General features: G+C 72.1%; 6 non-coding genes across 6 annotated transcripts; all 6 read left to right on the top strand.

Moving 5' to 3' along the window:
* The first annotated feature begins 252 nt into the window (after positions 1-252).
* On the top strand, positions 253-346 carry LOC146406584 (small nucleolar RNA SNORD116). Its single transcript, XR_014833493.1, has one exon. It is a non-coding gene; the product is annotated as a small nucleolar RNA SNORD116 (small nucleolar RNA).
* Positions 347-2,970: 2,624 nt separating this feature from the next.
* LOC146406583 (small nucleolar RNA SNORD116) lies at positions 2,971-3,064 on the top strand. Its single transcript, XR_014833490.1, has one exon. It is a non-coding gene; the product is annotated as a small nucleolar RNA SNORD116 (small nucleolar RNA).
* A 2,624-nt stretch (positions 3,065-5,688) lies between these two features.
* On the top strand, positions 5,689-5,782 carry LOC146406582 (small nucleolar RNA SNORD116). Its single transcript, XR_014833489.1, has one exon. It is a non-coding gene; the product is annotated as a small nucleolar RNA SNORD116 (small nucleolar RNA).
* Positions 5,783-8,398: 2,616 nt separating this feature from the next.
* LOC146406581 (small nucleolar RNA SNORD116) lies at positions 8,399-8,492 on the top strand. The gene has a single exon (XR_014833488.1). It is a non-coding gene; the product is annotated as a small nucleolar RNA SNORD116 (small nucleolar RNA).
* A 2,616-nt stretch (positions 8,493-11,108) lies between these two features.
* On the top strand, positions 11,109-11,202 carry LOC146406580 (small nucleolar RNA SNORD116). Its single transcript, XR_014833487.1, has one exon. It is a non-coding gene; the product is annotated as a small nucleolar RNA SNORD116 (small nucleolar RNA).
* Positions 11,203-13,825: 2,623 nt separating this feature from the next.
* On the top strand, positions 13,826-13,919 carry LOC146406579 (small nucleolar RNA SNORD116). The gene has a single exon (XR_014833485.1). It is a non-coding gene; the product is annotated as a small nucleolar RNA SNORD116 (small nucleolar RNA).
* The last annotated feature ends 777 nt before the right edge of the window (positions 13,920-14,696 follow it).

The raw sequence follows: 14,696 nt of genomic DNA, 5'->3' as shown, positions 1-14,696 counted from the left end.
TGGCGTGCGGCCGGTGGCGGGATCGATGGCCACCTGGTAGGCGATGGTAAGCGGCAGTGGCCTGCGCCCAGGTAGCCCCCGGGGGGCGGTGTGTGGCGCCCGGACCCGCACCCTCTGCTCCCGGGGGTGGAGCTGACCTGCTTGCCCGCGGTTGGGCTCGGGAGCCTGCGGGCCGCGGCCAGGAGGGAGCTGGCTGGCCGTCCCGGCGGTGGGGGCTGTGGCGGTGGCCGTCCCGCGGGTGTGCCCGTGCTCGGATCGATGATGACACCCACAAACGCATTCCTTGGAAAATCTGAACAAAATGAGTGAGAACTCACTACCGTCTCCTCATCGCAAACTGAGGTCCGGCACGTGGCTCCCACAGGGGACGTCGGGGGAGGGTCCCGTTGCCTTGGCTCCCTTGGGTGCGTGCAGCCCTGGGGCGCAGGTGGGGGCAGGCAGGCCTCCGGTGGCCGCGGAGGGCCATGGGGAGAGGAGCCTTGGGGCTGGCCTCCTCGAGGGCAGCCCCGGGGCCCCGGGGCCCCGGTGCCCGGCGGGAAAGCCTTGGGAGTGGCAGGCCCAGTGTGGGGTGGGCTGCCTGCGGTGTGTGTGAGCGCCGCTGGGCTCTCAGGCCTGCGGCTGCCTCCGTGAGGCCTCCGCGGGGTCCTGCCCGCGGTGTCGGGCGCAGAGGCTGTCTGTAGGTTGCGGGTGAGCAGCGGGGGCCTTGGCCTCGGCGGGACTGCCGACCCAGGTTCTGGTGGGGAGAGAGGAGGCCGGCCGGGGGGCCTTGCCGAGATGGCCGTTTGGGCGGGGTCGGACGCCTTGGCCTGGGCCTTCACGGGGTCGGCGGGGCTGCCAGTGCCTTTCCCTCGCAGAGTCCTTGGTGGTCATCGAGAACCCTGGAGCCCCTGCGGCATTTCCCAGAGACGTGGAGGCGGTGGGGCGCCAGGTGGCCCTGGGCGGTGCCGAGTCGGCCGCGGACAGGGGTCGAGAGAAGTGCAGGAGGTCCAGAGGTCCTGGGCCAGTGTGCGCAGAGCACCGTGAGGGGGAGTGTTGGGTGCCCGGGGCGGCAGTGCCTTCAGGGCGGCCTGGGCTATGATGTGGGATATCCTCAGAGATTTGGGCGGCGCGTGGAAGGCAGGACGGAGGGGTCCCGGGCACGTGAATGGGAGCTGGGTGCCTGTGCCCTGGCCGGTCATGGGTGCCGGCGGGGCAGAGAAGTGTGAGCCCTCGGCCAGCTCCCGGGGCCGCTAAGGTGTCCACACACGGGGCTGGGCATTGAGGCCGTGCGGCGCCCCTGCCCTGGCTGAGGCCGTGTTCCCGGGGAGGGAGGACAGGGAGTTGCGCAGTGGGAGGCAGTGTGAGGTTGATACCCAGCAGAGCTAGCCACGCCTGCGGACTGGAGCCCAGCCGAGCTGGTGCCGGGCGGGAGCTGGTGGCAAGGAGGGAGTCTGCTGTGGAGGAAAGGGGGCAGGTGGCGGCGGAAGGGGCGTGAGGGCGTGAGTTTCGGTGCGAGGGTCCCGCTGGGCCCAGGGTCTAGTGCGTCTCCCGTGGAGATGCTGGTGCTGGAGGTAGGGAGGCCTGGGTGTGCATGGGTGTGGCACGCAAAGGAGAGGGTCCCATGGGGCCCGGCGGGCCTTCCGGTGCTGGCGGCGGGGCTGTGGCGTGTGCCTTGCGTGGGGCCCGAGCGCCCAACTGGTGGCAGGCTCCGGGCGCCCGGCGGCAGGCAGTCTGTGCGGGTTGCGTTGTGTCCGGTGGACAGGCGGCAGCCGTGGGGCGGGGTTTGGGGCAGGCAGGCCTCCGGTGTCCCTAGAGTGCCCCGGGGAGACCTGCCTGAGGGACCCAGGTCCCGCGCGCCAGGGGGCCTGGTGTGGCGGGCCTGGAGGGTGAAGGGCGAGCGACCCGAGCCCACAGCCTGGCGGCAGGGGACGCCCCTGGCCATTGGCGGTCAGGGCGAGGTGCGGCCCTGCGGGGTCTCGCACAGGCTCCAGGGCCCTTGGGGTCCCGGAGGGTCCAGCAGAAGGGTCTGTGTTTTGCCCGGGGTCCTGAGAGCGTGCTGGGGATAGCAGGGGTGGAGTGCAGGTGTGCCCATGGGCGCCCCGGGTCCAGGGCCCGCGGAGCCGCTCTCGGGGCGGAGACCTTGCCCCCAGGGGCACGTCAGCGGTCCTGAGGTGAGGCTCCTGCAGAGCACTCTGGGCCGCGTGTGTCTCTCCCTGCGTGGGCAGGCAGTGTCGGTGGCCGGAGCGAGGGTGTTTTCCCATCGGGGTGAGAGGGAGAGCCCCAGGGTGGGCCTGGGGGCGGAATCGGACTCGGGGTTGGGGTGGACTCTTCTGAAGCTGGGAGGGGTGCGGGTGGGCAGGGCCTTAGGGAGCCTGAGGGAGGCGCGGTTCCTGGGGGAAGGGTGTGGCGAGGCGGCGGCAGCCCGCGTGGCGCTGTGGCGCCCCAGCGAAGGGGCAGTGCTGGCCACTCGTGTGGCCCTTTGGCTGCTGGCACCCAGTGAGAGGGGGGAGGCCAGGGACAGGTGGCAGCCAGGCTGCCCACAGGCCCTGGGCGGTGGGGGGCACGGCCCCTGTGCCTTGGGCAGCCTGGCCCCTTGCTGAGGCGTGCTTGCGCGTGTCCGTTGTCGCCCTCACCCAGCTGCTGTGGCGGAGAAACGGAGGCCAGCGCGGGGAGCGGAAGCCGGAGCCTGTCGGGAGCGACCCCGGGAAGGCCAGTCCCTCCTGCCGGAGGGAGGCGTGTTGGCGTGCGGCCGGTGGCGGGATCGATGGCCACCTGGTAGGCGATGGTAAGCGGCAGTGGCCTGCGCCAACGTAGCCCCTGGGGCGCCGTGTGTGGCGCCCGGACCCGCACCCTCTGCTCCCGGGGGTGGAGCTGACCTGCTTGCCCGCGGTTGGGCTCGGGAGCCTGCGGGCCGCGGCCAGGAGGGAGCTGGCTGGCCGTCCCGGCGGTGGGGGCTGTGGCGGTGGCCGTCCCGCGGGTGTGCCCGTGCTCGGATCGATGATGACACCCACAAACGCATTCCTTGGAAAATCTGAACAAAATGAGTGAGAACTCACTACCGTCTCCTCATCGCAAACTGAGGTCCGGCACGTGGCTCCCACAGGGGACGTCGGGGGAGGGTCCCGTTGCCTTGGCTCCCTTGGGTGCGTGCAGCCCTGGGGCGCAGGTGGGGGCAGGCAGGCCTCCGGTGGCCCCGGAGGGCCATGGGGAGAGGAGCCTTGGGGCTGGCCTCCTCGAGGGCAGCCCCGGGGCCCCGGGGCCCCGGTGCCCGGCGGGAAAGCCTTGGGAGTGGCAGGCCCAGTGTGGGGTGGGCTGCCTGCGGTGTGTGTGAGCGCCGCTGGGCTCTCAGGCCTGCGGCTGCCTCCGTGAGGCCTCCGCGGGGTCCTGCCCGCGGTGTCGGGCGCAGAGGCTGTCTGTAGGTTGCGGGTGAGCAGCGGGGGCCTTGGCCTCGGCGGGACTGCCGACCCAGGTTCTGGTGGGGAGAGAGGAGGCCGGCCGGGGGGCCTTGCCGAGATGGCCGTTTGGGCGGGGTCGGACGCCTTGGCCTGGGCCTTCACGGGGTCGGCGGGGCTGCCAGTGCCTTTCCCTCGCAGAGTCCTTGGTGGTCATCGAGAACCCTGGAGCCCCTGCGGCATTTCCCAGAGACGTGGAGGCGGTGGGGCGCCAGGTGGCCCTGGGCGGTGCCGAGTCGGCCGCGGACAGGGGTCGAGAGAAGTGCAGGAGGTCCAGAGGTCCTGGGCCAGTGTGCGCAGAGCACCGTGAGGGGGAGTGTTGGGTGCCCGGGGCGGCAGTGCCTTCAGGGCGGCCTGGGCTATGATGTGGGATATCCTCAGAGATTTGGGCGGCGCGTGGAAGGCAGGACGGAGGGGTCCCGGGCACGTGAATGGGAGCTGGGTGCCTGTGCCCTGGCCGGTCATGGGTGCCGGCGGGGCAGAGAAGTGTGAGCCCGCGGCCAGCTCCCGGGGCCGCTAAGGTGTCCACACACGGGGCTGGGCATTGAGGCCGTGCGGCGCCCCTGCCCTGGCTGAGGCCGTGTTCCCGGGGAGGGAGGACAGGGAGTTGCGCAGTGGGAGGCAGTGTGAGGTTGATACCCAGCAGAGCTAGCCACGCCTGCGGACTGGAGCCCAGCCGAGCTGGTGCCGGGCGGGAGCTGGTGGCAAGGAGGGAGTCTGCTGTGGAGGAAAGGGGGCAGGTGGCGGCGGAAGGGGCGTGAGGGCGTGAGTTTCGGTGCGAGGGTCCCGCTGGGCCCAGGGTCTAGTGCGTCTCCCGTGGAGATGCTGGTGCTGGAGTTAGGGAGGCCTGGGTGTGCATGGGTGTGGCACGCAAAGGAGAGGGTCCCATGGGGCCCGGCGGGCCTTCCGGTGCTGGCGGCGGGGCTGTGGCGTGTGCCTTGCGTGGGGCCCGAGCGCCCAACTGGTGGCAGGCTTCGGGCGCCCGGCGGCAGGCGGTCTGTGCGGGTTGCGTTGTGTCCGGTGGACAGGCGGCAGCCGTGGGGCGGGGTTTGGGGCAGGCAGGCCTCCGGTGTCCCTAGAGTGCCCCGGGGAGACCTGCCTGAGGGACCCAGGTCCCGCGCGCCAGGGGGCCTGGTGTGGCGGGCCTGGAGGGTGAAGGGCGAGCGACCCGAGCCCACAGCCTGGCGGCAGGGGACGCCCCTGGCCATTGGCGGTCAGGGCGAGGTGCGGCCCTGCGGGGTCTCGCACAGGCTCCAGGGCCCTTGGGGTCCCGGAGGGTCCAGCAGAAGGGTCTGTGTTTTGCCCGGGGTCCTGAGAGCGTGCTGGGGATAGCAGGGGTGGAGTGCAGGTGTGCCCATGGGCGCCCCGGGTCCAGGGCCCGCGGAGCCGCTCTCGGGGCGGAGACCTTGCCCCCAGGGGCACGTCAGCGGTCCTGAGGTGAGGCTCCTGCAGAGCACTCTGGGCCGCGTGTGTCTCTCCCTGCGTGGGCAGGCAGTGTCGGTGGCCGGAGCGAGGGTGTTTTCCCATCGGGGTGAGAGGGAGAGCCCCAGGGTGGGCCTGGGGGCGGAATCGGACTCGGGGTTGGGGTGGACTCTTCTGAAGCTGGGAGGGGTGCGGGTGGGCAGGGCCTTAGGGAGCCTGAGGGAGGCGCGGTTCCTGGGGGAAGGGTGTGGCGAGGCGGCGGCAGCCCGCGTGGCGCTGTGGCGCCCCAGGGAAGGGGCAGTGCTGGCCACTCGTGTGGCCCTTTGGCTGCTGGCACCCAGTGAGAGGGGGGAGGCCAGGGACAGGTGGCAGCCAGGCTGCCCACAGGCCCTGGGCGGTGGGGGGCACGGCCCCTGTGCCTTGGGCAGCCTGGCCCCTTGCTGAGGCGTGCTTGCGCGTGTCCGTTGTCGCCCTCACCCAGCTGCTGTGGCGGAGAGACGGAGGCCAGCGCGGGGAGCGGAAGCCGGAGCCTGTCGGGAGCGACCCCGGGAAGGCCAGTCCCTCCTGCCGGAGGGAGGCGTGTTGGCGTGCGGCCGGTGGCGGGATCGATGGCCACCTGGTAGGCGATGGTAAGCGGCAGTGGCCTGCGCCAAGGTAGCCCCCGGGGGGCGGTGTGTGGCGCCCGGACCCGCACCCTCTGCTCCCGGGGGTGGAGCTGACCTGCTTGCCCGCGGTTGGGCTCGGGAGCCTGCGGGCCGCGGCCAGGAGGGAGCTGGCTGGCCGTCCCGGCGGTGGGGGCTGTGGCGGTGGCCGTCCCGCGGGTGTGCCCGTGCTCGGATCGATGATGACACCCACAAACGCATTCCTTGGAAAATCTGAACAAAATGAGTGAGAACTCACTACCGTCTCCTCATCGCAAACTGAGGTCCGGCACGTGGCTCCCACAGGGGACGTCGGGGGAGGGTCCCGTTGCCTTGGCTCCCTTGGGTGCGTGCAGCCCTGGGGCGCAGGTGGGGGCAGGCAGGCCTCCGGTGGCCCCGGAGGGCCATGGGGAGAGGAGCCTTGGGGCTGGCCTCCTCGAGGGCAGCCCCGGGGCCCCGGGGCCCCGGTGCCCGGCGGGAAAGCCTTGGGAGTGGCAGGCCCAGTGTGGGGTGGGCTGCCTGCGGTGTGTGTGAGCGCCGCTGGGCTCTCAGGCCTGCGGCTGCCTCCGTGAGGCCTCCGCGGGGTCCTGCCCGCGGTGTCGGGCGCAGAGGCTGTCTGTAGGTTGCGGGTGAGCAGCGGGGGCCTTGGCCTCGGCGGGACTGCCGACCCAGGTTCTGGTGGGGAGAGAGGAGGCCGGCCGGGGGGCCTTGCCGAGATGGCCGTTTGGGCGGGGTCGGACGCCTTGGCCTGGGCCTTCACGGGGTCGGCGGGGCTGCCAGTGCCTTTCCCTCGCAGAGTCCTTGGTGGTCATCGAGAACCCTGGAGCCCCTGCGGCATTTCCCAGAGACGTGGAGGCGGTGGGGCGCCAGGTGGCCCTGGGCGGTGCCGAGTCGGCCGCGGACAGGGGTCGAGAGAAGTGCAGGAGGTCCAGAGGTCCTGGGCCAGTGTGCGCAGAGCACCGTGAGGGGGAGTGTTGGGTGCCCGGGGCGGCAGTGCCTTCAGGGCGGCCTGGGCTATGATGTGGGATATCCTCAGAGATTTGGGCGGCGCGTGGAAGGCAGGACGGAGGGGTCCCGGGCACGTGAATGGGAGCTGGGTGCCTGTGCCCTGGCCGGTCATGGGTGCCGGCGGGGCAGAGAAGTGTGAGCCCGCGGCCAGCTCCCGGGGCCGCTAAGGTGTCCACACACGGGGCTGGGCATTGAGGCCGTGCGGCGCCCCTGCCCTGGCTGAGGCCGTGTTCCCGGGGAGGGAGGACAGGGAGTTGCGCAGTGGGAGGCAGTGTGAGGTTGATACCCAGCAGAGCTAGCCACGCCTGCGGACTGGAGCCCAGCCGAGCTGGTGCCGGGCGGGAGCTGGTGGCAAGGAGGGAGTCTGCTGTGGAGGAAAGGGGGCAGGTGGCGGCGGAAGGGGCGTGAGTTTCGGTGCGAGGGTCCCGCTGGGCCCAGGGTCTAGTGCGTCTCCCGTGGAGATGCTGGTGCTGGAGTTAGGGAGGCCTGGGTGTGCATGGGTGTGGCACGCAAAGGAGAGGGTCCCATGGGGCCCGGCGGGCCTTCCGGTGCTGGCGGCGGGGCTGTGGCGTGTGCCTTGCGTGGGGCCCGAGCGCCCAACTGGTGGCAGGCTCCGGGCGCCCGGCGGCAGGCGGTCTGTGCGGGTTGCGTTGTGTCCGGTGGACAGGCGGCAGCCGTGGGGCGGGGTTTGGGGCAGGCAGGCCTCCGGTGTCCCCAGGGTGCCCCGGGGAGACCTGCCTGAGGGACCCAGGTCCCGCGCGCCAGGGGGCCTGGTGTGGCGGGCCTGGAGGGTGAAGGGCGAGCGACCCGAGCCCACAGCCTGGCGGCAGGGGACGCCCCTGGCCATTGGCGGTCAGGGCGAGGTGCGGCCCTGCGGGGTCTCGCACAGGCTCCAGGGCCCTTGGGGTCCCGGAGGGTCCAGCAGAAGGGTCTGTGTTTTGCCCGGGGTCCTGAGAGCGTGCTGGGGATAGCAGGGGTGGAGTGCAGGTGTGCCCATGGGCGCCCCGGGTCCAGGGCCCGCGGAGCCGCTCTCGGGGCGGAGACCTTGCCCCCAGGGGCACGTCAGCGGTCCTGAGGTGAGGCTCCTGCAGAGCACTCTGGGCCGCGTGTGTCTCTCCCTGCGTGGGCAGGCAGTGTCGGTGGCCGGAGCGAGGGTGTTTTCCCATCGGGGTGAGAGGGAGAGCCCCAGGGTGGGCCTGGGGGCGGAATCGGACTCGGGGTTGGGGTGGACTCTTCTGAAGCTGGGAGGGGTGCGGGTGGGCAGGGCCTTAGGGAGCCTGAGGGAGGCGCGGTTCCTGGGGGAAGGGTGTGGCGAGGCGGCGGCAGCCCGCGTCAGGCTGTGGCGCCCCAGCGAAGGGGCAGTGCTGGCCACTCGTGTGGCCCTTTGGCTGCTGGCACCCAGTGAGAGGGGGGAGGCCAGGGACAGGTGGCAGCCAGGCTGCCCACAGGCCCTGGGCGGTGGGGGGCCCGGCCCCTGTGCCTTGGGCAGCCTGGCCCCTTGCTGAGGCGTGCTTGCGCGTGTCCGTTGTCGCCCTCACCCAGCTGCTGCGGCGGAGAGACGGAGGCCAGCGCGGGGAGCGGAAGCCGGAGCCTGTCGGGAGCGACCCCGGGAAGGCCAGTCCCTCCTGCCGGAGGGAGGCGTGTTGGCGTGCGGCCTGTGGCGGGATCGATGGCCACCTGGTAGGCGATGGTAAGCGGCAGTGGCCTGCGCCAAGGTAGCCCCCGGGGGGCGGTGTGTGGCGCCCGGACCCGCACCCTCTGCTCCCGGGGGTGGAGCTGACCTGCTTGCCCGCGGTTGGGCTCGGGAGCCTGCGGGCCGCGGCCAGGAGGGAGCTGGCTGGCCGTCCCGGCGGTGGGGGCTGTGGCGGTGGCCGTCCCGCGGGTGTGCCCGTGCTCGGATCGATGATGACACCCACAAACGCATTCCTTGGAAAATCTGAACAAAATGAGTGAGAACTCACTACCGTCTCCTCATCGCAAACTGAGGTCCGGCACGTGGCTCCCACAGGGGACGTCGGGGGAGGGTCCCGTTGCCTTGGCTCCCTTGGGTGCGTGCAGCCCTGGGGCGCAGGTGGGGGCAGGCAGGCCTCCGGTGGCCGCGGAGGGCCATGGGGAGAGGAGCCTTGGGGCTGGCCTCCTCGAGGGCAGCCCCGGGGCCCCGGGGCCCCGGTGCCCGGCGGGAAAGCCTTGGGAGTGGCAGGCCCAGTGTGGGGTGGGCTGCCTGCGGTGTGTGTGAGCGCCGCTGGGCTCTCAGGCCTGCGGCTGCCTCCGTGAGGCCTCCGCGGGGTCCTGCCCGCGGTGTCGGGCGCAGAGGCTGTCTGTAGGTTGCGGGTGAGCAGCGGGGGCCTTGGCCTCGGCGGGACTGCCGACCCAGGTTCTGGTGGGGAGAGAGGAGGCCGGCCGGGGGGCCTTGCCGAGATGGCCGTTTGGGCGGGGTCGGACGCCTTGGCCTGGGCCTTCACGGGGTCGGCGGGGCTGCCAGTGCCTTTCCCTCGCAGAGTCCTTGGTGGTCATCGAGAACCCTGGAGCCCCTGCGGCATTTCCCAGAGACGTGGAGGCGGTGGGGCGCCAGGTGGCCCTGGGCGGTGCCGAGTCGGCCGCGGACAGGGGTCGAGAGAAGTGCAGGAGGTCCAGAGGTCCTGGGCCAGTGTGCGCAGAGCACCGTGAGGGGGAGTGTTGGGTGCCCGGGGCGGCAGTGCCTTCAGGGCGGCCTGGGCTATGATGTGGGATATCCTCAGAGATTTGGGCGGCGCGTGGAAGGCAGGACGGAGGGGTCCCGGGCACGTGAATGGGAGCTGGGTGCCTGTGCCCTGGCCGGTCATGGGTGCCGGCGGGGCAGAGAAGTGTGAGCCCGCGGCCAGCTCCCGGGGCCGCTAAGGTGTCCACACACGGGGCTGGGCATTGAGGCCGTGCGGCGCCCCTGCCCTGGCTGAGGCCGTGTTCCCGGGGAGGGAGGACAGGGAGTTGCGCAGTGGGAGGCAGTGTGAGGTTGATACCCAGCAGAGCTAGCCACGCCTGCGGACTGGAGCCCAGCCGAGCTGGTGCCGGGCGGGAGCTGGTGGCAAGGAGGGAGTCTGCTGTGGAGGAAAGGGGGCAGGTGGCGGCGGAAGGGGCGTGAGTTTCGGTGCGAGGGTCCCGCTGGGCCCAGGGTCTAGTGCGTCTCCCGTGGAGATGCTGGTGCTGGAGTTAGGGAGGCCTGGGTGTGCATGGGTGTGGCACGCAAAGGAGAGGGTCCCATGGGGCCCGGCGGGCCTTCCGGTGCTGGCGGCGGGGCTGTGGCGTGTGCCTTGCGTGGGGCCCGAGCGCCCAACTGGTGGCAGGCTCCGGGCGCCCGGCGGCAGGCGGTCTGTGCGGGTTGCGTTGTGTCCGGTGGACAGGCGGCAGCCGTGGGGCGGGGTTTGGGGCAGGCAGGCCTCCGGTGTCCCCAGGGTGCCCCGGGGAGACCTGCCTGAGGGACCCAGGTCCCGCGCGCCAGGGGGCCTGGTGTGGCGGGCCTGGAGGGTGAAGGGCGAGCGACCCGAGCCCACAGCCTGGCGGCAGGGGACGCCCCTGGCCATTGGCGGTCAGGGCGAGGTGCGGCCCTGCGGGGTCTCGCACAGGCTCCAGGGCCCTTGGGGTCCCGGAGGGTCCAGCAGAAGGGTCTGTGTTTTGCCCGGGGTCCTGAGAGCGTGCTGGGGATAGCAGGGGTGGAGTGCAGGTGTGCCCATGGGCGCCCCGGGTCCAGGGCCCGCGGAGCCGCTCTCGGGGCGGAGACCTTGCCCCCAGGGGCACGTCAGCGGTCCTGAGGTGAGGCTCCTGCAGAGCACTCTGGGCCGCGTGTGTCTCTCCCTGCGTGGGCAGGCAGTGTCGGTGGCCGGAGCGAGGGTGTTTTCCCATCGGGGTGAGAGGGAGAGCCCCAGGGTGGGCCTGGGGGCGGAATCGGACTCGGGGTTGGGGTGGACTCTTCTGAAGCTGGGAGGGGTGCGGGTGGGCAGGGCCTTAGGGAGCCTGAGGGAGGCGCGGTTCCTGGGGGAAGGGTGTGGCGAGGCGGCGGCAGCCCGCGTCAGGCTGTGGCGCCCCAGCGAAGGGGCAGTGCTGGCCACTCGTGTGGCCCTTTGGCTGCTGGCACCCAGTGAGAGGGGGGAGGCCAGGGACAGGTGGCAGCCAGGCTGCCCACAGGCCCTGGGCGGTGGGGGGCCCGGCCCCTGTGCCTTGGGCAGCCTGGCCCCTTGCTGAGGCGTGCTTGCGCGTGTCCGTTGTCGCCCTCACCCAGCTGCTGCGGCGGAGAGACGGAGGCCAGCGCGGGGAGCGGAAGCCGGAGCCTGTCGGGAGCGACCCCGGGAAGGCCAGTCCCTCCTGCCGGAGGGAGGCGTGTTGGCGTGCGGCCTGTGGCGGGATCGATGGCCACCTGGTAGGCGATGGTAAGCGGCAGTGGCCTGCGCCAAGGTAGCCCCCGGGGGGCGGTGTGTGGCGCCCGGACCCGCACCCTCTGCTCCCGGGGGTGGAGCTGACCTGCTTGCCCGCGGTTGGGCTCGGGAGCCTGCGGGCCGCGGCCAGGAGGGAGCTGGCTGGCCGTCCCGGCGGTGGGGGCTGTGGCGGTGGCCGTCCCGCGGGTGTGCCCGTGCTCGGATCGATGATGACACCCACAAACGCATTCCTTGGAAAATCTGAACAAAATGAGTGAGAACTCACTACCGTCTCCTCATCGCAAACTGAGGTCCGGCACGTGGCTCCCACAGGGGACGTCGGGGGAGGGTCCCGTTGCCTTGGCTCCCTTGGGTGCGTGCAGCCCTGGGGCGCAGGTGGGGGCAGGCAGGCCTCCGGTGGCCGCGGAGGGCCATGGGGAGAGGAGCCTTGGGGCTGGCCTCCTCGAGGGCAGCCCCGGGGCCCCGGGGCCCCGGTGCCCGGCGGGAAAGCCTTGGGAGTGGCAGGCCCAGTGTGGGGTGGGCTGCCTGCAGTGTGTGTGAGCGCCGCTGGGCTCTCAGGCCTGCGGCTGCCTCCGTGAGGCCTCCGCGGGGTCCTGCCCGCGGTGTCGGGCGCAGAGGCTGTCTGTAGGTTGCGGGTGAGCAGCGGGGGCCTTGGCCTCGGCGGGACTGCCGACCCAGGTTCTGGTGGGGAGAGAGGAGGCCGGCCGGGGGGCCTTGCCGAGATGGCCGTTTGGGCGTGGTCGGACGCCTTGGCCTGGGCCTTCACGGGGTCGGCGGGGCTGCCAGTGCCTTTCCCTCGCAGAGTCCTTGGTGGTCATCGAGAACCCTGGAGCCCCTGCGGCATTTCCCAGAGACATGGAGGCGGTGGGGCGCCAGGTGGCCCTGGGCGGTGCCGAGTCGGCCGCGGACTGGGGTCGAGAGAAGTGCAGGAGGGCCAGAGGTCCTGGGCCAGTGTGCGCAGAGCACCGTGAGGGGGAGTGTTGGGTGCCCGGGGCGGCAGTGCCTTCAGGGCGGCCTGGGCTATGATGTGGGATATCCTCAGAGATTTGGGCGGCGCGTGGAAGGCAGGACGGAGGGGTCCCGGGCACGTGAATGGGAGCTGGGTGCCTGTGCCCTGGCCGGTCATGGGTGCCGGCGGGGCAGAGAAGTGTGAGCCCGCGGCCAGCTCCCGGGGCCGCTAAGGTGTCCACACACGGGGCTGGGCATTGAGGCCGTGCGGCGCCCCTGCCCTGGCTGAGGCCGTGTTCCCGGGGAGGGAGGACAGGGAGTTGCGCAGTGGGAGGCAGTGTGAGGTTGATACCCAGCAGAGCTAGCCACGCCTGCGGACTGGAGCCCAGCCGAGCTGGTGCCGGGCGGGAGCTGGTGGCAAGGAGGGAGTCTGCTGTGGAGGAAAGGGGGCAGGTGGCGGCGGAAGGGGCGTGAGGGCGTGAGTTTCGGTGCGAGGGTCCCGCTGGGCCCAGGGTCTAGTGCGTCTCCCGTGGAGATGCTGGTGCTGGAGTTAGGGAGGCCTGGGTGTGCATGGGTGTGGCACGCAAAGGAGAGGGTCCCATGGGGCCCGGCGGGCCTTCCGGTGCTGGCGGCGGGGCTGTGGCGTGTGCCTTGCGTGGGGCCCGAGCGCCCAACTGGTGGCAGGCTCCGGGCGCCCGGCGGCAGGCGGTCTGTGCGGGTTGCGTTGTGTCCGGTGGACAGGCGGCAGCCGTGGGGCGGGGTTTGGGGCAGGCAGGCCTCCGGTGTCCCCAGGGTGCCCCGGGGAGACCTGCCTGAGGGACCCAGGTCCCGCGCGCCAGGGGGCCTGGTGTGGCGGGCCTGGAGGGTGAAGGGCGAGCGACCCGAGCCCACAGCCTGGCGGCAGGGGACGCCCCTGGCCATTGGCGGTCAGGGCGAGGTGCGGCCCTGCGGGGTCTCGCACAGGCTCCAGGGCCCTTGGGGTCCCGGAGGGTCCAGCAGAAGGGTCTGTGTTTTGCCCGGGGTCCTGAGAGCGTGCTGGGGATAGCAGGGGTGGAGTGCAGGTGTGCCCATGGGCGCCCCGGGTCCAGGGCCCGCGGAGCCGCTCTCGGGGCGGAGACCTTGCCCCCAGGGGCACGTCAGCGGTCCTGAGCTGAGGCTCCTGCAGAGCACTCTGGGCCGCGTGTGTCTCTCCCTGCGTGGGCAGGCAGTGTCGGTGGCCGGAGCGAGGGTGTTTTCCCATCGGGGTGAGAGGGAGAGCCCCAGGGTGGGCCTGGGGGCGGAATCGGACTCGGGGTTGGGGTGGACTCTTCTGAAGCTGGGAGGGGTGCGGGTGGGCAGGGCCTTAGGGAGCCTGAGGGAGGCGCGGTTCCTGGGGGAAGGGTGTGGCGAGGCGGCGGCAGCCCGCGTGGCGCTGTGGCGCCCCAGCGAAGGGGCAGTGCTGGCCACTCGTGTGGCCCTTTGGCTGCTGGCACCCAGTGAGAGGGGGGAGGCCAGGGACAGGTGGCAGCCAGGCTGCCCACAGGCCCTGGGCGGTGGGGGGCACGGCCCCTGTGCCTTGGGCAGCCTGGCCCCTTGCTGAGGCGTGCTTGCGCGTGTCCGTTGTCGCCCTCACCCAGCTGCTGTGGCGGAGAAACGGAGGCCAGCGCGGGGAGCGGAAGCCGGAGCCTGTCGGGAGCGACCCCGGGAAGGCCAGTCCCTCCTGCCGGAGGGAGGCGTGTTGGCGTGCGGCCGGTGGCGGGATCGATGGCCACCTGGTAGGCGATGGTAAGCGGCAGTGGCCTGCGCCAACGTAGCCCCTGGGGCGCCGTGTGTGGCGCCCGGACCCGCACCCTCTGCTCCCGGGGGTGGAGCTGACCTGCTTGCCCGCAGTTGGGCTCGGGAGCCTGCGGGCCGCGGCCAGGAGGGAGCTGGCTGGCCGTCCCGGTGTGGGGGCTGTGGCGGTGGCCGTCCCGCGGGTGTGCCCGTGCTCGGATCGATGATGACACCCACAAACGCATTCCTTGGAAAATCTGAACAAAATGAGTGAGAACTCACTACCGTCTCCTCATCGCAAACTGAGGTCCGGCACGTGGCTCCCACAGGGGCCGTCGGGGGAGGGTCCCGTTGCCTTGGCTCCCTTGGGTGCGTGCAGCCCTGGGGCGCAGGTGGGGGCAGGCAGGCCTCCGGTGGCCGCGGAGGGCCATGGGGAGAGGAGCCTTGGGGCTGGCCTCCTCGAGGGCAGCCCCGGGGCCCCGGGGCCCCGGTGCCCGGCGGGAAAGCCTTGGGAGTGGCAGGCCCAGTGTGGGGTGGGCTGCCTGCGGTGTGTGTGAGCGCCGCTGGGCTCTCAGGCCTGCGGCTGCCTCCGTGAGGCCTCCGCGGGGTCCTGCCCGCGGTGTCGGGCGCAGAGGCTGTCTGTAGGTTGCGGGTGAGCAGCGGGGGCCTTGGCCTCGGCGGGACTGCCGACCCAGGTTCTGGTGGGGAGAGAGGAGGCCGGCCGGGGGGCCTTGCCGAGATGGCCGTTTGGGCGGGGTCGGACGCCTTGGCCTGGGCCTTCACGGGGTCGGCGGGGCTGCCAGTGCCTTTCCCTCGCAGAGTCCTTGGTGGTCATCGAGAACCCTGGAGCCCCTGCGGCATTTCCCAGAGACGTGGAGGCGGTGGGGCGCCAGGTGGCCCTGGGCGGTGCCGAGTCGGCCGCGGACTGGGGTCGAGAGAAGTGCAGGAGGGCCAGAGGTCCTGGGCCAGTGTGCGCAGAGCACCGTGAGGGGGAGTGTTGGGTGCCCGGGGCGGCAGTGCCTTCAGGGCGGCCTGGGCTATGATGTGGGATATCCTCAGAGATTTGGGCGGCGCGTGGAAGGCAGGAC

This window comes from Sus scrofa, chromosome 1 (assembly GCF_054392235.1).
Source record: "Sus scrofa isolate SSC_HxYL_T2T_F1_AM1 chromosome 1, Sscrofa_HxYL_maternal_Yorkshire_Landrace_v2.0, whole genome shotgun sequence".
In the NCBI taxonomy this organism is placed as follows: Eukaryota; Metazoa; Chordata; class Mammalia; order Artiodactyla; family Suidae; genus Sus; species Sus scrofa.
Note: the sequence above shows the minus strand (reverse complement) of the source record. Positions and strands in the feature narration are given on the sequence as shown.